The 21,401-nt window shown below is 40.8% G+C and overlaps 1 long non-coding RNA gene across 1 annotated transcript; it reads right to left on the bottom strand.

The window, feature by feature from the left end:
• On the bottom strand, positions 1,111–4,039 carry LOC109948454. Its single transcript, XR_002271080.1, has 3 exons — positions 3,792–4,039; positions 2,842–2,905; positions 1,111–1,771 (listed from the first exon to the last, which is right to left on the bottom strand). It is a non-coding gene; the product is annotated as an uncharacterized LOC109948454 (long non-coding RNA).

The raw sequence follows: 21,401 nt of genomic DNA, 5'->3' as shown, positions 1-21,401 counted from the left end.
CTATCGATTAAAGCCACGTGTCAACAAAAAAGTATAGCCAACCGGCTATACTATTATTTTTATTAATAAATCGCAGTATAGCTGCCCGGCTATACTATTTAATAAAAAAATTAATAATACAAATGGACCCTCCTCGTTGCATTAGTTTGTACCTTATAGATCTTAATTTGCAACATATCCAAAGTAGATATTAATCTTCCACAATATGATGTTTTAATATAATGTTTATAACATATGTTACTCTTATATTATATGTGAGAATTATTTGTATAATACATGAATTTTTTGTGTCTTATTGAAAATTTTGTAAACAATACGTGTATAAAACATTAAAAATACGTATGTAGATGTACAATACGACTATTGTATGTTTTCTTTTTTAAGAGAAAAGGAGAGACGTGTATAGAACACGAATGTATTGTTGAAAAATACGTACATACATACATATATATATACATATGTAAAAGACTATAGCTGCCCGTCTATACTATTTATTAATAAAGACAATTTTTTTAATTTTTTTTTTAAAAAAAAGTAACGTTGCCCCGGCTATTTTTTTTTATAAAAAAAAATTAGACAAAAAACCTAGTATAGCCGCGCGGCTGTACTATTTTCCAAACAAAAAACCGACCAGCCCACTGTGTGAAAATAGTATAGCCGTGCGGCTTTACGATTTTTAATACATAAAAAAAGAACCCCACCCATATTGGGCCACGTGTCAACGCATGTCTTTTTTAGAACAAAATTAAAAACATAAAGTATAGCCGTGCGGCTGTCCTCATGTTTTTTTTTTTTTGAAAAAAAGAGAACCTCTATCGATTAAAGCCACATGTAACAAAAGTATAGCCGCCCGGCTATACTATTTTTTAATATAAAAAAGAGGATCTCCCATTCATGAACCCCCACGTGTCAACACTTGTCTTTTTAAAAAAAATAAAAACATGGAGTATAGCCGCCCGGCTGTATGCCTTTAATAAATAACTATAACCGCCCGGCTATACTATTATTTTTATTAAGAAATCGCAGTATAGCCCCCCGGCTATACTATTTAATTAAAAAAAATTAATAATAAAAATGGACCGTCCAAATACGTGAATTTTTTGTGTCTTATTGAAAATTTTGTAAACAATATGTGTTTAAATAATTAGTTAAATAATCCGTTTTAATTTTAATTAGTGAGCCCAAGGCCCAAGGCCTAGGTTTTTGATTAATTAAATATATTAATTGAACATTAGGCATTTAAAAAATGGTCAAACCCACAAGACACTCAATTGAGCCACTTGCATAGTCAATACAATCTATTCTATTTCCAAGAGTAAGTTTTATAAAGACCTCCAAGGAACTCTATTATTCCAATGTGGGAGCTCAAACATGACAGGACCCGACCCAATTTCCACTTTGGATTTCGAGCCAAGTCCTGTGCGTGTCCGACACCTGGCGAATGTCGGGCACAACTGACCTTTTTACCCTTCTTATTTCAAAAGCTGTTTAAAATTTCCCTCAGACTTCTACCGAAAATTCGGCAGAGTCTCCCCTGTATTTTGACCAAACCCAAATTTTTCCACCTGTCAAACAATCAAATAAAACCACACCAACTGCCAGAATAGGATAACCAAATATTTGCCAGCTTCAGTTTTCCACTAAAACCAGATATCAGAGCAAATTCTAAAGTTCACAGGGTTTTCAAGAATTTTTTCCACAAAACTCTACCTTACTTGGTGGTGCGGAAGCTAGGGATGGCCCGGTGGTGGATCCTGCGCACTTCTACGGCCTGGGGGCGAAAAACAGGTTGAAAATGTGAGTGGACAAAAATAATGTTCTTGAAAACAATTTTATAAACATAATAACCCCCATTTAAAAATAAGAAGGGATCTAAATCGAGGGTTCGTCTATATTTCAATACAGGGTATTCAAATAAGCATGTAAAAACCTACTGATGACTGTGCTTGTATAACTGAACAAATATGTAAAGATATAAATGCACGAATATCAAAGAAACTGATATAAAATAACTGAAAGTCATAATTGAATAAAAGAAAACTCCAAAATCCTTTAAAAATACCACCTATTTGTACCCCTGTCATATCCGTCAATTCCCCTGGCAGGTCTCGGGCGCCACGCAGTCTACCCGAGCCGCAAACTGGCGAAATCAGGGGACTATGATCAGCCTGATCTGCCGGTAGGTCCTCGATGACACCAAGTCAGCTCGAGTCGCTCAGGCAGGATGCAGGGGACCGTAGTCAGCCTGATCCGCAATCCTGGCAGGTCTCGGGGACACAGAGTCAGCCGAGCCGCAATCCTGGCAGGTCTCGGGACACCAAGTTTGCCGAGCCGCAAATCCTGGCAGGTCTCGGGACACCAAGTCTGCCGAGCCGCAAATCCTGGCACTCACGGTCCGAGCGTCCCCGAAACTCGTGAGGCAAAGTCAAGTGCACTGACATAAACTGAAATCGGACTGGATGTCCGTAGACATCGGTCCAACTCTGGGTAATCACCAAATAAAGGGTGGGTACATGGTGGTTCTAAAATAAACTATTTTTAGAAAAATCTAATAACTTACTGCCTTTTTTGTGAAACTGAAATGTAACTGTTGTCTCCTCTGCTAGAGTTAACAAACTCTGCTTTTTATATTTCTGGAACTTCAGTAACTAAACGACACGTAAATCAAAGCATTGTACCGCTCAAATCACGTTTGAAATGAATAGTTCATAAAACTTCTTCAAGATCCAATAATGAAAGTAATTCCATATAAATTGATTTATAAAAGCTTATTTGTATAAAATCATTTAAATTTATATAACTCATGCATATAAGATCGTTTATGAAAGAAAGTCCACTCACTGGTGGTCCGAGCTAGCTGGACCCTTAGTAGGTCCCTCCTGTAGGTCGACCGGACCTCTGGTGCCTGATTAACCAAAGATAATAAATTAATAAACTGTTCAATAACAGAATTAATTTAAATACCCTGCCCCCGGCTCCTAGAACTACGTGCACTCATTTTAAAATTACTCTTATGCCCACAATAGCTTTTTAGATAGTTAGAACGGTATTAGGAGACCCGAAGCCTCACTAAGCAATGAGCTGCCAGATCGGCCGATCAGGGACCCCGTTGATCCACGGTTTCCGATGACCAATTTGGGCTTCTCTGAAGGTTCCTTACAGAGAAGGAACCATGTTTCGCGAATTTGGTCCGAAACGGACGGTCAGATTGGCCAAAATCGCATTATCGCTTTAAATTCAAACCCTAGCCCCAGGGTTCGCGATTTCGGAGCATCCAGGACTCCGATTCGCAATCCGTCGAATCCAACATGATCCTGGAATCATGTAGTACGACATATCCAAAATTCAGCGCGATCCGACGATTTGACAACACTGCACCCAAGGATCGCGCGATATGAAAAATCCGTTCGGGGTTCAAACGGACTCCGAATCGAGATCCGTGAAATCCTACGCGCTCGTGACGACACGAGGATCTCAAAACTGCCCAGATTTACTCCACCACCCTCGCCCACGCGCCCCAGCACGCGCGGGCAGATTCGGGTGTCTAAAGCGATACCGAGTGGCCGAAAAATCTCGGAACCAAGACTCCAAACTCCTATCCTAGGTAAAACACCCCATTTGGAGTCACTTTTGTTCTTGGACATACCCCAAAAAGTGACCCGAAACAGTAGATCACGGCGGCCGAAGTTTCGGCCAATTTTCAAGTCTAACATCGAACCCTTTGGAGCTAAAATCGATCGAAACCCATACATCCATCAGCTAGAACACGAAAAATAGCTGAGAAACCATACCTTACTCGATCGATTTGGTGGAGAATTGAAGGAGAAAATCGAGCTCAAAGTTCAAACTGGAAATCCGGCGAAAATGGAGTTTTCCGGCGATCTCCGGCCACGGAAACTCCGGCGAAGGGTCAAGAAACGTCGGCGGTCGAGTGGTGGTTCGTTTGGTTCCAACGGCGGAGATCGGTTGCAAGTGTGGCGGCCGTGACGTCAAGGAGAAGGAGGAAAGGTCGGGCGGCTGGAGCAAAAATCGGGAGGAGAGAGAAATGAGGAGAGAGAAGGAAAAAGGGTTAAAAATCTGACTTTTTGGCCAAATTACCATTTTGCCCTTCACGGTATTTTGATCGTATCTTCTTTGTTACAACTCCGATTCGGGTCTACTCCGTGTCTACGGACTCCTCTCACCGTTCTCTACGCAACGGCGTAAGAGGAATTTCCAAATTCTTTCTCCATCAAAAAGTCAATTTTCCCCCTATTAAATAATGCGAGGGCAAAATTGTCTTTTTGCTAAAAGATATTATCCTTACTTTTTAGATATTTTATTTCTTTTTAGATATTTTGTTTTGGGTTATTACAAAACATGTTTGCAATGCCTTGTTAAACCATTAGGCAAGCATCTAACTAATCACTATTAGTATTATTCATGAACAAATTAACTAGCAAATATACTTCACCAAAAGTCACCTTTAATTTCTAAAAACAATTCTTTATTTTTAACACAAGAAAAAAAAAATTCTTCCCTTCATTGAAACGTTCTTTTTAAAAGAGTTTTGTATCACTAAAATTAACCCTAAACTTATATATATTGTTCATGAAAGATGCATAAACAAATGAATTAGCTTTCAAAAAATATGTCTGGAATTATGAACATCATGTTGATTTCTTTTCTAATAGCAACGCTAACGCAGGGAGAGGACCTTTTCATGGCTTCTTTTCTCCCACTCATTCCTCTCCAATATCAGATGGTTTCTTTTCATGGCTACGTCGACAAGTTGAGGAGGAAATGCGACTTATTTGTTATAGTTTTTATTGTTTTTATTGATTCTCCCTCATTATATAAAATAATAATATAATAGATAATTAATCACATATACTTCATAAATTAATAAATAAAAACTTTTTTTTAATTAAATTAACTGATTAGGTATGTTAAATATGAATTTATTGTTAAATTTTAAAAGGATTAACTGATTGGCTATACTCTTTGAATATATTAATATTTAAATAAATAAACATCTTTTCCATTAGAAATTAAATTTATAAAAGGAAGAAGAAGCTCGTCACTCCATGAACAAAGTTGTAAACTTCTGCATATTCTCTGCTTCCCTTGTCTTACAGACGGAGTGTCGGAAAACCAGAGCATGGCTTCTTCAACTTCAGACGACGGCTTCATCACCATCGTATGCAGTAACCCCAATCCAATTCAAGCAAACACCACCAGCTCCTACTCTGTAATTATTGCCTTTAGTTTTCTCTTTCTTTCCATTATTTTTTAGTAAACCCAAACAATGGTTCACCATTTTTAATTCTTTGTTTCCCGGCTGCTTCCTAGATTGAAGAAGCCTTTCATCGCCCCCAAGGAGTGGGTTTCTGGTAGGTTGCCTTGGATATGGCCTGATTTGCAGTTAGGCATTAGTTATGAAGTCACGATTTGCACAAATTAGCTTTTGATCCAAAATCATATTTTGCTAATATCCGTAACTGTACATTTTATCCAAAATATTCATATATCGACTATTCGAACTATTTATTTTTAAGTATTTATTCAAAGATCATTTTTGCAAAAAATTAGTAAAATTAGAAACCATTAAGACAGCTAGTTGTGACTTATACACATAATAAATTAATAATTTATCCTTTTCTCTTCATAATAAAATTCTATTTTTTCGTCAACACTTATCGTAAGCAATGACGGCCATAACATGACTATTCAACACCAACTGAATTTGCCTCCAATGATTCTAATCTTATTCTGAGCTTGGACACAGACAAACAGACACAAAGCGAGATAGGATGAGTGCATATATACCAAGTACATGCAGTTAAGTATTTGTCCCCATTTGGTAGGAGAATGTCTCATATTCAACTTAATAATTGAAATTAGGAAACCCGCGTGTCTCCTTAGCTGTAGGATTGGTTAGTCTGTTTACAAATTAGTTAGATCGTTATTTATACAGCTAAGCATTTAGTTTAGACTTAATTATTTTGAATATAGGCAATAATTTAAACTATAAGAAGATGGGGGTTTTTCACACACACTACCAATGTGTCATAAGAGTTAGAATAAGAAACCACTGATATGCAAATTAAGGCCATTTTCCACTAGGCTAGACTCCATTGGTGTTAAGACTTAACTATTAAGCTTGGGTAAGAATACAAATACTCTGTTTAGCTTTCTAAATCAATACAGTGAAAAATCTTCAGAACTATTCAGAAGAAACATTTCTGGTTTTCTCTCATTTTCTTATCCTTCTGTTTATTATTTTTACAAATAGCAAATATAAACGATGTAGATTTATTGCCAGTGAGTAATACTGAAACGAAATATTCATATATAAAAAATTGAACTACCCGAATTATTCGAAAGAGGATTTGGACATTTTCTCTTAAAGTAACGTTTCATAGCTGTATAAGTAAAACAGATAAGGGTTTTAGGTCTATGACTATTTGACTATAGTATATATATACAGTCCTGATCTCTTAGACTACAGGGGTTCAAGAGATTTGTGGTCAATCACCGTTGGATATAAATTCAACGGCTCACTCACTCTTGCACTCCTTTTAAGAAACTTTTTTAAACTATTGGATTAATATCCAACGGTAGGTGACCACAATCTTTTGGACCACTGTGGTACAAGAGATCGGCTCTGTATATATATACAGAGAACTTCCATTGAGGGATCCCTCAAATTAGCTTATTTGAGAGACACTCTTGTAGGGTCCACTTCGCATTGTATTTCATTAATCCAAACCGTTTATGTTTTAGATAATCATTCAAAGATCATCTCTATAAAAAATCACTTGAATCCGATATCGTTTGACCACTCAATTGTGTTATTGAAATTTTAGTACTTTCTTGAAGCACCATGTTTATTGATTTTGTAGGACATAATTGGATTTTAAGGACCCGCCCCGAATTTTCTCAAAATCCGAGACGAACCCTTTGGAATTCCTGACATCACCCCGATGCCAGGCCCACTTACTAAAAACCGAGACTTCCTGCCGAAATTTCGGCAGAGTCTCCCCTATAATTTGGACATTTCCCAAAATTTCAACCTGCATAAAAACGCATTTAATATTCCCAACTGGCAGCATGCACAATATAATTTCATGCAATTCACACAAATGGCCTTCGGCCTTTTAATAATTCCTATCCAACTACCAAACCATTCAAATACAAATTATGACTAATATTTAGTCTGCGGCTGCACCTAATAACCTTAGGCTGCCTACGTACCCTCCTCGAGGGATCAAGCCACACGTAGTTCTTCCCTACAACCCAATTCCACACTTGGGCGATACCTTATTTCATTTCTCTGGATTTCATATAATCTCCCCATACGCCGGTACAACCAACGCCACGTATGGGGTCTGTCAACACGCCGGATAACCTACGCCACGTGCGACCATGCCATACTATCATAATATCTCCCCATACGCCGGTACAACCAACGCCACGTATGGGGCTTGTCCCAACGCCGGATAACCTACGCCACGCGGGACCTCAATATCATATCACAAATCTCCCCATACGCCGGTACAACCAACGCCACGTATGGGGTCTGTCGACACGCCGGATAACCTACGCCACGTGCGACCTCAACACAATATCACATAGCTCCCCATACGCCGGTACAACCAACGCCACGTATGGGGCCTGTCCCAACGCCGGATAACCTACGCCACGCGGGACCTATCTTTCACTTGGTGGTACTTGTAGTGGATCCAACATCCGAGGAGGTACCTAAAGTAGTGCGTATAGCACTCCAAACTGACACTCTAGACTCTGTTGTACCCTTGTACAACCATATATAATTATAGTTATATAAATTAATTCTAATATTGTGTAACCTTCCACAATCATCTAGCACCCGATAATCCCCCTAGAAAGGCGAGATTACTCCGGGAGACTCACGGTCAACCAAGGGTCAAACTACTCTAACCCTGGTCAACCGGACCTGCAAAACCCACGACCTCCAATTTCCGATCCGGAAGTCCCTATGGGTTCTACCAGGTATAGGACACTTGTCCTGCAAGTTTGGTTCAGATCGGACGGTCGGATTGCTCACGATCGCACGATCTGACGGTTAATATAAAATATTAACTTAAAATTATTATTCGGAACATCCGGGGGTCCGATTCATGATCCGTGAATTCCTACACCATCCTAGAATTACCTAGATTAACATATATTAAATTTGGGACCATCCGACGGTCCCAACCTATCGAACCCGGATAACGCATACTATGCGATTATCCGTTCGATAGTCAAACGACGTCCGAATTGAGATCCGCGAAATCCTACGCACTCGTGACAACCTAAGGATCTCATAGGAACACATCGCTACTTTTTCTACAGTGCCCACGCTCGGCCGCACGCGCCGGCAGCGCGTGGGTGCCCAAAGCGATAACACTTCGCCGGAAAATCTCAACATCTCGGCTCCAAACTCCTACCCTAGGTATAACACCCTATTTGGAGCCACTTTTGTTCTTGGACCTACCCCAAAAAATGGCCGAAAATGGCCGATCACGGCGGCCGAAGTTCGGCCGATTTTCAATTCGAAAATCGAGTGATCTACGCTAAGAATCGATCTAATCCTACCCAACCATCAGCTAGAGCAGCTCGAGAGGTTCAAAATCCATACCTGGGTCGACGGAATTGGTGGCCGGAGGAGGGAGATCGGCGGCTGTGAAGATCCGGCGACGTCGGCCGCTTCTTTTTCAAATTCCGGCGAAACCGCGGCGGCTGGAGGCGGGGGCTGGCTGGGGTAGGAAGAGGACGACGGCCCGGTCATTTTGGTACCGGTCCCGTCGCCATTGGTGGCCGGAGGAGAGAACGGCCGGCCAAAACGTGGCCGGCTGTCGCGCGCGAGGGAGAGGAGAGAGAGAGACCCGCGGGGGAGAGAGAGAGAGAGAGAGAGAGAGAGAGAGAGAGGGAAAAATCTGAGTTTTTATAAAAAATCCCATTTCGAAATATTTACGATTGTGCCACTGGACTTCTTTTGACCATATCTCTCTCGTTACAACTCCGATTCGAGCCCACTACGTGTCTATGAACTCGTCTCAGCACGACCTATCCAAAAATACAAGTCGCGGTCCCAAACTCTCTCCGGTTAAAAATATGACTAAAATACCCTTAAATAATTAAATAATTAAATAAGGGTTTAAATTGGGAAAATTTGGGGTCGGGGTGTTACATGGATATCGAAACGGTTTCCGATTTGTCTAATTTTTTGCAAGGATGATCTATGAATGTATACTTAAAAAATAGATAGTTTGGATCGTTGAAAAAAATTTCATAGGGATCCCTTAATAAAAAGGGACTGTATATATATATCAATTATTGCTTTTAGTTTTCTCCTTCTTTCCATTATTTTATAGCAAACCCAAACAATGGTTCACCATTTTTAATTCTTTGTTTCCCGGCTGCTTCCTAGATTGAAGAAACCTTTCATCGCCCCCAAGGAGTGGGTTTCTGGTAGGTTGCCTTGGATATGGCCTGATTTGCAGTTAAGCATAAGCTTTTGATCAAGTGGTAGAAGGTCTCATATTCAACTTAATAATTGAAATTTGGAAACCTGCGTCTCCTTAGCTGTAGGATTGGTTAGTCTGTTCACAAATTAGTTAGATCGTTATTTATACAGCTAAGCATTTAGTTTAGACTTAATTATTTTGAATATAAGTAATAATTTAAACTATAAGAAGACGGACGTTTTTCACACGCACTACTAATGTGTCATAAGAGTTAGAATAAGAAACCACTGATCTACAAATTGAGGTCATTTTTCACTAGGCTAGACCCCATTGGCGTTAAGACTTAACTATTAAGTTGGGTAAGAGTATAAATACTCTCTTTAGCTTTCTAAATCAATACAGAGAAAAATCTTCAGAACTATCACTACTACGATTTACTATTTGCGCGACGGAAGTTTGCGCGACGAACATGTTTTCGTCGCGCAAAAATCACTATTGCGACGGAAAAAAAATACCGTAGCGCAAACAACAGAACACTAGAGCGACGAAACAGTTTCGTCGCGCAAACAATGTATGTGCGACTAACACTAATTTCGTTGCGCAAAGGTCGGAGAAAAAACCCCGGTTTTTTGTTTTGGCGCCAGAATCTTGCGCGACGTCAACAATCGTCGCGCATGACAATATTGCGCGACAATTGAAAGAATTCGTCGCGTAAAGATGGACATAAAATTGTCTAATTTTTTTTGCGGTAAAAAACTTTGCGTGACGAAATTTTTCGTCTCAAAAGACAACTTAGCGCGACGGAAACATGTACCGTCGCGTAAGAAAACGAGGGATACTTATTTTTGGCGGCAAAATGCAGGGTGGATAAAAACCTTTCTTGCGCGACGGAATTATATTCGTCGCGTAAAGTGTAATGCCGGTGCTTTCTTGCGCGACGAAATAGAAAATTTGCACGACGTATAGGAAACCTTGCGCGACGAATAATATTATTTGCGCGACGAGGTTTTGTGCGACGAATAAATATGTTCGTCGCGCAAAAAAGCAGATGTCGACAGGAAATTGCGTGACGGAAATTTTTTTTGTGCGACGGAAAAGTGGGTTTTCGCGACGGCATTTTGCGCGACTGATTTTGAATGTTCGTCGCGCAAAGTCCTTCTTCTTCATATTAGGATCTGCCATTGCAGAGGCAGAATGCAGATTCTGCATTCTGCCTCTCTCTCACTCTCCCTGCCGCTGCTCTACTGTGAATTCAGTACGTTCATTGGGTATGTATTTTTTGTCGTTAGTTTAAATGTAGTAATGTAAATTCGTAGTAACGCTAGTAATTTTGTTATCGTTAGGGATATTTGTGATTGGTGATTGGTGGAGAACGATTGAGAAGGTATGTTATTGTAAAAGTTTGTTTGTTATGTTTGTAATTTTTTTGTGAAGTTATATGTGTATAATGTTGTGAAATTGTGCGTGACATAACACAATGTGTTGTGATGTACGAAGTTAATTGAAATTAACTTCGTACTTTTATTTTTATGTTTAGTAACACGTAGTTTCCCGTTCGAGATTAGTTGGATTTCGTGCATGGATGCGTAATGCATGACTGCGGTCCAATTAATTCTTGAATTGTCCCATTATTTGGACAGTTTGGTAATGCATAGTGTTGTCACATAATCTTCGGCTACAGGATTAGGTTTCGATTGTAGAGATTTCGGTGTCATCTCGGTACGTTCTTCGGGTGGTACGTAGGTATTTATACCTATGCCCACTTCAAGAACTGTGTCGAGATGCTGTCGAAATTAATCCACGTCGAAATCTAATCTCATGTAGCCGTAGGTTACGTGACAGGACTATGCATTCCCGAATGGGATAGGGCCCTTACCGGAGGCATAAGGTGACATTATAACTTCGTATGAAGTTGTTGTGATTGTTGTGTCGTGATTGTGGTTTCAGGAATTATGAGCAGAAGGTGGATACATAACCCGAATAGATGCGCAGACGAATACTTGGATGGAATCGAGGATTTTATTGAGTTTGCACGTAGACACAACCCGGGTGCAACTAGAATCCGTTGTCCTTGTAGGAGGTGTAACAACACGTTGTGGGAGACAATTGAAAATGTTGGATTTCATTTAGTAAGGAATGGAATGATTGAAACACATAGCATTTGGAACCTTCACGGTGAACAAGTAGACCATGCTTCGTCTTCAAATGCCCCGAGAGTGGACAATGTTGAACCTATTGTGGATCCTAATGATCAAGTCATGGGTATTATACAGGATGCTTTTCCATTCGCATCGACCAACATCAATCAGGAAGGGGAAGATGACGTGCGTACACCAATAGACAGTGCGGAGTTTGAACAGTATGAAAAACTGTTAAAAAATGCCAACCAAGAGTTATACCCGGGGTGCGAGAGCTTTTCCGTTCTCACTGCCATTGTGGAGCTAATGCACGGAAAAATAAAGTATCGTATGTCGAACTTGTGTTTCGATTACTTTTTGGGGGTTTTCAAGAGAATGCTTCCGACGGACAATTGTTTGCCAAAAGATCATAAACATGCACAGAAGGTGTTGCATGGTCTTGGATTGGGTTATGAAAAAATTCACGCTTGCAAAAACAATTGCATGTTATTCTACAAAGAGCATGAAACGTTGGATACATGCCCTTTATGCAATGAGTCGAGGTTCAAAATGACATCCCAGAATAGAACGACTAAGATACCACAAAAAGTCATGCGTTATCTGCCCCTTAAACCTAGGTTGCAGCGATTTTATATGTCGACGCATACTGCCACAGACATGAGATGGCATAAGGAAAAACGGGTAGACGATGATGTGATGCGGCATCCTGCAGATGGGGAGGCATGGAAAGAGTTCGATCGAACGTTCCCCGAGTTTGCTGCTGATCCGCGAAATGTAAGATTGGGACTTGCCATTGACGGATTCAATCCGTATGGGGTTCTAAACCAACACCACAGCACTTGGCCGATTTTCGCATTCCCATATAATTTGCCGCCTTGGAAATGCATGAAAAAAGAATACATGATGATGACTGTTTTGATAACTGAGGATCTTGGCAGGTCAATTGATGTGTACTTAAGGCCTCTGGTTGATGAACTGAAGGATTTATGGACAAACAATGTTCGCACGTACGATAAATCAACTGGGAGGATGTTCACTTTGCGAGCAGCAGTTATGTGGACTGTGAATGATTTTCCAGCATATGCAATGGTTTCTGGGTGGAGCACAAAGGGTTATATGGCATGTCCTGTATGCAAGAAAGATGTAACTTCTGGTTGGCACGCGGGAAAAGTTTGTTACCTTGGTCATCGGAGATGGTTACCATGGGACCACGAGTGGCGAGGAAAAGATAAAGAGTTCGACGGGAACACAGAGCGTCGCCTCAGACCTAGAGAATGGTCCGGTGATGAGATCTTGGAACAGCTGAACCGTTTGGATTTTGCTCCGTTCGGGAAAACAGTTAGTCGGACCAGACCTTCTACACATTTGAACTGGACGCACAAGCCTATGTTTTTTGAGCTCCCATATTGGTCGAAACTGAAATTGAGGCACAATGTAGATGTGATGCATGTTGAGAAAAATGTATTCGACGCATTGGTGGGCACGATTCTAGATATCGAGGGGAAGACGAAGGACACGATCAAAGCTCGTCTTGATTTGGAAAGAATGGGCATACGAAGGGGTTTATGGATGAATAGGGACAGTGATAAAGCTAGAAGGGATCTTGCATTCTTTTCTATGAAACCGGATGACAAAAAGGAGTTTCTAAAGTTTGTATTGTCTGTCAAATTTCCCGATGGGTATGCTTCTAATATCGCACGTTGCGTGAATGTCGATGGGGGTAAATTTACTGGACTTAAGAGCCATGACTGCCATGTGTTCATGCAACGCCTACTTCCTGTGGGTATTCGACACCTACTGCCAGAAGATGTGGTGAAGCCAATCATGTTGTTATCCAGATTTTTTTCCCAACTGACGGCAAAAACATTGCGAAGGACAGACATGTTTCAGTTGCGCCATGACATTGTCCAAGTCCTATGCAAGTTTGAGATGATATTTCCTCCAGCTTTCTTTACAAGTATGATGCACGTGATGGTTCACTTGCCAGAAGAGGCATTGCTTGCTGGTCCTGTCAACTATCGCTGGATGTATCCAATAGAAAGGTATATAATCTTTATCATTTGTGTATGCATCATTATCGACACTTTGCTAATTTGTATCATATCGTTTTATTTTGGCAGGCTTCTCGGAGAGCTAAAAAAAAGTGTACGCAACAGGGCAAAGCCCGAAGGATCAATTATAGAGGCTTGGGTTCAATATGAGTCGCTTACTTTATGTGGAATGTATTTAAAAGATGTGGAGACGGTTTTCAATCGTCCTCAACGCAATAATGACGGAGGTATGAGAAATGAAAAACTTTCTGTTTTTGCCCAAAGCGCACGACCATTTGGAGATCCTGGACGAGGAGAGTCGTTTTCTAGAAATGACATGGAGGTAGCGCATTGGTTCGTACTGAACAATTGTGATGAGATAATGGCCTACTTAGATGAGCATGAACAGATGATGAAGCGAGAACATCCATCACATTTGGTTGCCCGGAAACACCGTGAATTATTTCCACAATAGTTTTTGGATTCTGTAAGTTATAAGTGTTTTGTAATTGACAAATATAAATTGTAGTATTTAATTTTGTCAGACTAACATGTAAATGGTTTTGTATACTATTAGGTGAATAAATTGAAATCATCGAATTCCCCCACTTACAGTGATGAGTTATATAACTTGGCGTTCGGCCCAATTCGCGCTGAATTGTTCTCGGGTTGTAATGTTAACGGCGTCAAATTTTTGGGGGCCGCACGAGATGACAAGTTGTGTACGCAAAACAGCGGTGTTCATGTCCCAGGTGGAAGCGAAAGTACGGACATTGATTTCTATGGAAAACTGACAACTGTCGTGCAATTGCTTTACAAAGATCGATACCAAGTCATCATGTTTAAGTGTCGATGGTTCGATACCAACCCAAATAGGGTGGGAAGTGTGAAAATCGACCATGGAGTACTGTCTGTGAACATTAACAGAACTTGGTATGATGACGACCCGTACATTTTGGCAACCATGGTGTCCCAAATTGTGTATCTAGATGACCCTAAAGCCGGGAACGGGTGGAAAGTTGTGCAGAAGATGGATCATAGGAACGTGTATGATATACCAGAACTAGACCCAAGTGACAACGACGTCGACAATGTGGCTGACCAACGTTTAGAATCTTCAATGAAAAATGATGCGGAAACACTTCGAGATACAAATGTTATACAAGAACCGTTTCAAATAGAAGGAGTGTCTTCAGTCGAAATACCGATTCAGTCAATTACAATTGACCTCGGTGATCTTCCCCGATACGATGTTGCAGTGGGCCCTAGCAACGCAATGATGCAGTTATAGAGGAGGAGGACGAAGAAGATTGGGAGACCGAGAGTGAGGATAGCGACGATAACGAAAGTTATTATAGTTCAGATGATGAATAATGAATTTATTTGTAAATTTATTATGTTAGTGTATTCATTTTGTGTAATACAAATCTTTGAATATATGTAGTTGTCCATATGTAGTTGTGTTTTCATTCTCCATATTTCATCACAAACTTCATTGGAATTTTCTGCGGAACAGAACAAGTTAAAGCTTCAATAAAAATAACAAAAGAAATGAATATTTCAATAATCAGAAAACATTCTTAGCATAGAGAGAGAGAGAGAGAGAGAGAGAGAGAGAGAGAGAGAGAGAGAGAGAGAGAGAGAGAGATGCTTACAATTCTGATGTTTTTAGAAGTGTCATCTAGAATGATTTTGAAGAAGTGGGGTATGGGAGCTGAAGATGTTGGAGTGTCATGAAGAGAAGCCATGGCTGAATTCACTCAAAAGCTTGATTGAGAAATACAAAGCCTTTCCAAAAATTACAAAGCATAAAAAATGATGAATACAAAACCTTTCCAAAAAATACAAAGCATACACAATTTGAAATCAATGAGGATTTATGGCGCCAAATCCTTGAGCGACGAAGGGTTCCTTATTGTCGCGCAAACATACCATACGCGACGCATACATAAGCGTCGCGTAACGTTTGCGCAACGAATACAACTCGTCGCGCATAGTTTCCGCGACGCATATATACATGCGTCGCGTATGGCATTTTTGCGCGACGATAAGCGGACCTTCGTCGCGCAAATATATATTAGGTAACATTATAGTATAATATACACACACATATATATTTAAAATTGGCGATCGAAGTAGTTCATTGTATTCATATGGAGTGTAGGACTGTAGCTGCAAAAAATCATCAACATCGGAGTTAAAATAACCGTTCAATCATCACTTTTTATTTAGAACCGTCGAAAATTTTTACCCCGTTACTTAATCTCTGAATGTTTTTTTTTGTCCGATTTTTGCTGTCTATGATCTCGACGTCCAAAAAAACAAGTTTGACGGCTGGATGATTGAAACTTGTTTCGTAGACTGCGTGTGCTATCAAAATCATCTATTGCCCAAAAACCCTAAAATTTGTTTATACATTTGTGCAAATGTAACTTAACGTTTATGTGGTATCCCCTAGTGTAAAAATCTGAAATTGAAGATCAAATTCAGTCATTGTATTCATATAGGGTCAACAAATGTTGCTGTAAAAAATGATCAAAATCGGAGTTAAAATAACCGTTAAATCATGACTTTTCATTTATAACCGTCGAAATATTTAGTCCCGTTCCCTGATATCTGAATGTTTGGTCTTTTTGATTTTTGGTGTATATGATCTCCAAGTATCAAACAATAAGTTTGCCGGTTAGATCATTGAAACTATTTTAGGGTTTAGGGTTTACAAGGGTTTAGGGTCTAGGTTTTGCGTGACGAATATACTTAACCGTCGCGCAAAGTGAAAGTGAAATAGATTGCGCGACGGAAACATTCTAGATTCGTCGCGCAATCTGGGCGGCAGTTTTCACACCTCCATCCCCTTTGAACACTTAGTGAAAATTTCAATCAAATTCTTGAACTTGCGCGACGAACCACAATATGCGTCGCGCAAAGTGAAAGATTGCGCGACGGCAATGTCCTAGATTCGTCGCGCAATCTGGGCGGCAGTTTTTACACCTCCATCCCCTTTGAACACTTAGTGAAAATTTCAATCAAATTCTTGAACTTGCGCGACGAACCACAATATGCGTCGCGCAAAGTGAAAGATTGCGCGACGGCAATGTCCTAGATTCGTCGCGCAATCTGGGCGGCAGTTTTCACACCTCCATCCCCTTTGAACACTTAGTGAAAATTTCAATCATGAAACGTTTGCGCGACGAAGACAGCAAACGTCGCACAAAGTGAAAGTGAAACGTTTACTGTCTTCGTCGCGCAAAAGCCACAAGCCTCCCGCTAAACCCTAAATCCTAAAATTTTGGTGGAACGACAGCCCTTTGCGCGACGAACATAGTAAGTTCCGTCGCGCAAGATTACCTTTGCGCGACGTTTACTCTCTTCGTCGCGCAAAAGCACAAACCCTTCAGTTTCAGCCTCCCGCTAAACCCTAAATCCCAAAATTTTGGCGGAAAGACAGCCTTTTGCGCGACGAACAATGTCTGTTGCGTCGCGCAAAAGTCACAGACCCTAATCCACGTTCAAAATTTGGCGTTCTGGCAGACCTTGCGCGACGGATATTTCGTCGCGCAAGATTCATTAATAGCATTTTGCGCGACGAATGTTGTTCTTCGTCGTGCAAAGTCGTAAAAATTTGCAGAAACGGCCCGATGCCTCCTTCTTCCCCATTTCTGGTTTTTTCCTCCGTTTCCCTCTCTCTCCGCCGTCACCTCAGCCCTCTCTCTCCGCCGTCACCTCAGCCACCGCCGCTCCTGTCGTGGCCTCTCCTGCCTTCGCCGTCGAGCCTGCCGTCGCACATCGTCGGTTTTCCCCCGATTCTTCGCCGGCTGATTTCTCTCTCCTCCGGCCACCATTTCCGACGCCTGAGGTATGATTTCTCGACTATTTTTTGTGCTCTAGCTGATGGTTGGTTAGGATTTGTTGAATTTTCGCTATAGGAAATAGGAATTAAAACCCTAGGTTTTGGCCGGTTTGGGAATTTCAAATCCGCCACTTCCGGCCATTTTTCGGGGTAGGTCCGAGAACAAAAGTGGCTCCAATTAATGTTTTCAACCTAGGGTAGGAACCTTGGCCGTTAGTTTTTAGAATTTTCCGGCGAATGTTATCGCTTTGGACACCCACGCGCTGCCGGCGCGTGTGGTGGCGCGTGGGATGCTGTGGCAGTGGGGCATTGTGCCCCAGAGCAATCCCGTGTTTTTCCCGAGCGCGTAGGTTTGCTCGGATTTGAATTTGGTTACCGTTTGAGTATTGATCGGATTTCGCCTATTCTGCGATTTCCAGGTTTGATATGTTCGGACCGTTGGATCGAACTCAAACTCACGTAGTTGTACCTTTGTGTTTCTAGGATCGTTTAGAATTCGACCGATTGTTGATCGGACTCCCGGATACTCCGAAATTCCAAACCCTAGGTCATGCTATGCTTTTAATTAATTAGTTTAAATTCTTAATGAAATTATATGTGCAGATGTCAGACTTGATTAGACGTGGTAGGTCGATGACGACTGCACCGAGTTCAGATCCCCCGGCTCCGTCGGCATCTGCTGCCACAGCTCCAGCTTTGATGGAGCACGTGCTGGTTGGTCCCGGGGCGTCCCAGGCGCCAGCGTCTTCTGCGTCATCCGTCGCGCAGCCAGCTAGTGCTAGGAGGCGGCACCGGCCGGCCGACACCACCGAGACGACATCGACCGACGGTACTGGTGCCTCGGGATCACAGCCAGGTATAACTACCATTTTTTATTGTTAATTTTATATTGAAATTTGACAATGTTGTTTATTTAACATTAATATCTTATTTCTTTGCAGCGAAGAAGAACACCCGAGGGCCGTGTCGTCAGCTGAAGACGGCGAAGGTCACCCGGGTGACCAACAGTCGTATCAGCATCGGATACGACGAGTGCCATCGGGCTGCACCCACGGCGGAGTTGCATAGCTCCTTGGCCCACAACATTGGCCACGTCGTGCGGACCCATTGCCCGATGCAATGGAAGTCTTGGAGGGTCATTCCTGACGAGATAAAGGTGGAGGTTCGCGGCCAGTTGTTGGTATGTACCTTACATTTTCATTATTTTTCTTTAAAATTGTGTATATTTCTATTACTTAACGTATCTAATTAATTGATTGCAGACGAACTATAACTTGGAGGATCTCGACGAAGAGTCGTTGGCGTACGTCAACAGACTTTTCGCTGAGAGGTACAAGCAGTGGAAGAGCGACTTGCACCATCATTTTCAGGCCTTTGATGATCCGCAAGTCGCTCTTCAGGAGGGTTGCCCGAAGGAGCTTGAGGGGCGGGAGGATAGTTGGGAGTGGCTCTGCGCTCATTTTCAAGCGCCCGAATATATGGTATTTTTTTAATCATATTTGTTTTAATTATTACTTATTTCTTATTAATATTTATTTCATTTTTTTATATTTCATTATTATTTAATTTGTTATATTTTAACTAATACGTTTCATTTTTTGTATAACAGAATAAAGCCCAAGTGAATAAGGGTAATAGGAAGAAGAAGACCCTTCTCCACCATTCCGGCTCCAGGCCCTTTTCGTATAGGATGGATGCACGGAGACGGGTAATAATCACATAATTTATATTTCATTTTTAATGTCATTTTTATTAATTTATTTTTTTCATGCTAATATTTTTCTTCTCTTGTTCAATTTAGGAAGGGTCCAAGTTCCCAGAGATCGACGTCTTTGGTGACGTTTATGTTCGACCCGGGAATGAGTTGGCCGAGTCCCTTCATGTAAGTATTATTTAATTTTAATTCTTATGTTACGCATTCAATTTATATGCATGTTTTAATTTATATTTTATGTTATGTTCAACAGACGACGATGGTGGAGAGGAGCCAATTGGTTCTTCAGGAGTCCGCCTCCCAGCTTCCTCCCGAGACTCCGATCTAGTCTGTGGCTCCTCCACAGGATGCTGGATTTCAGATCTTGACGGAGACGTTGGATCAGACTCTCGGGAGGAGGCCGGGGACATATTGTCGAGGGATGGGGAATGCCCGGCGGAGGGAACCTAGACCTCGTTCATCGGCGCAGTCAAACAGTCAGGTGACTGCTTTGACAGCACAGGTCGCCGAGCTTCAGGGTCAGATGTCGGTGATTTTACAGTCCCTCGCAGAGAGCGGCTTTCCGATCCCGCAGTTTCGTGCGTCGACCTCCCAGCCCGTCCACCCCGAGCATGCCCACCAGACCACTGCCCCGGTGGACGCCCAGACCTCCGAGCCGCATACTGGCGACGACCCGGTTGATTTTGCTTCCTTATTTGATTAGTGTATTTATTTTCATCATAAACATTTATTTTATTTGTAATACATTTATTTTATTTTATAACAAAATTTTATTCTAATTTATTTTTATTGCAATTTCATTGTTTAATCAATAAAAAGAAACCAATTTTATTTAAAATAAAAAAAATAAAAAAAATAAAAAAAATTGTAATTTTATTTATGCGCGACGGAAAATATTTCGTCGCGCAAACCAACATGTAAAAAAAAATTACAAAATCAATTTTTTTAATCACTTTTAATTCGTGCGCGACGACTACATACGTCTCGTAAACAGGTTTTGCGCGACGACAGAGGTTTTCGTCGCGCAAATATATGAGCGACGAAAAATTTCTCATCGCGCAATCTGTTCTGCGACGAACATATACGTCTCCCGAACATGTTTTGCGCTACGAATTATTTTCGTCGCGCTATTCCTGTCGTCGCGCAAATATACGCGCGCGGAATACATTATCGTCGCGCAAAGATTTATGCGACGAACAGTTGTTTCGTCTCCACACAGTTGGTGCAACGATGGCTTACCCGTCGCACAGTTTTGCGCGACGAAGTGTTTTTCCTCGTCGCGCAAAGGCTTTCTTCACGATCTTTGCGCGACGGAATATGCGCGACGAATTTTTTGTCACGCTGAAATTAGTGCGACTAAATGAGACTTTGCGCGACGTTTTTTTCTTCGTCGCGCAAAGAGGAAAATGTAGTAGTGTATTCAGAAAAAACATTTTTGGTTTTCTCTCATTTTCTTAGCCTTCTGTTTATTATTTTTACAAACAGAAAATATACATGATGTAGATTTATTGCCAGAGAGTAATACTGAACTCGTACACAAAATTTAGAGTCAAAGTATGAAAAAATTTAGAGTCGAAGTACAACATGAAACTCATACACAGATAGGACAAAAGACAGTCTGTCATAAACACATGTTTGGAAAAACAAGTATAACACCCAGAACTACTGGCGGACCTAGGAATTTTCCAACAGAGGTGTTAATAAAAAATTGACAACCAAATATTCTTTTATAAAAAATTGAACTACCCGAATTATTCGAAAGAGGATTTAGACATTTTCAATATATATATATCAATTAATATCAAATCATCAATTAATTTAATGAAAATCAATATAAATTAGTCTAATAAAAATCAATATCAAATTATCAATTAAATATACAAAGCATAATTGATCATACCTTGAGTTGTGCTTTTGCAGAGGCTCTTACTTCTTGAATTTGCTACTGAATATTGATCATAAGAGTCAAATCTGAAGGGGAAAAAAACAGATTACACAAAAGGGGGAAAAAAGAAGAAGAAACAAATTGGCTTTGGTCAAGAAGAAAAAAAAAAAGTGTGCTCAAGAAGAAGGAAAACAAAGCATCCTCCTTTTAGGCTTTTTATCACAAATGGTCCTTGACGTTTGCGAAATTATCACCTTTTGTCCCTAACATTTTTTTGTGACACTAATGATCCTTAAGGTTACCCTCTACAC

The sequence above is a fragment of the Prunus persica genome, chromosome G4, assembly GCF_000346465.2.
Source record: "Prunus persica cultivar Lovell chromosome G4, Prunus_persica_NCBIv2, whole genome shotgun sequence".
Taxonomy (NCBI): Eukaryota; Viridiplantae; Streptophyta; class Magnoliopsida; order Rosales; family Rosaceae; genus Prunus; species Prunus persica.
The sequence above is the reverse complement of the archived record's forward strand: the minus strand, read 5'-3'. Positions and strand labels throughout refer to the sequence as shown.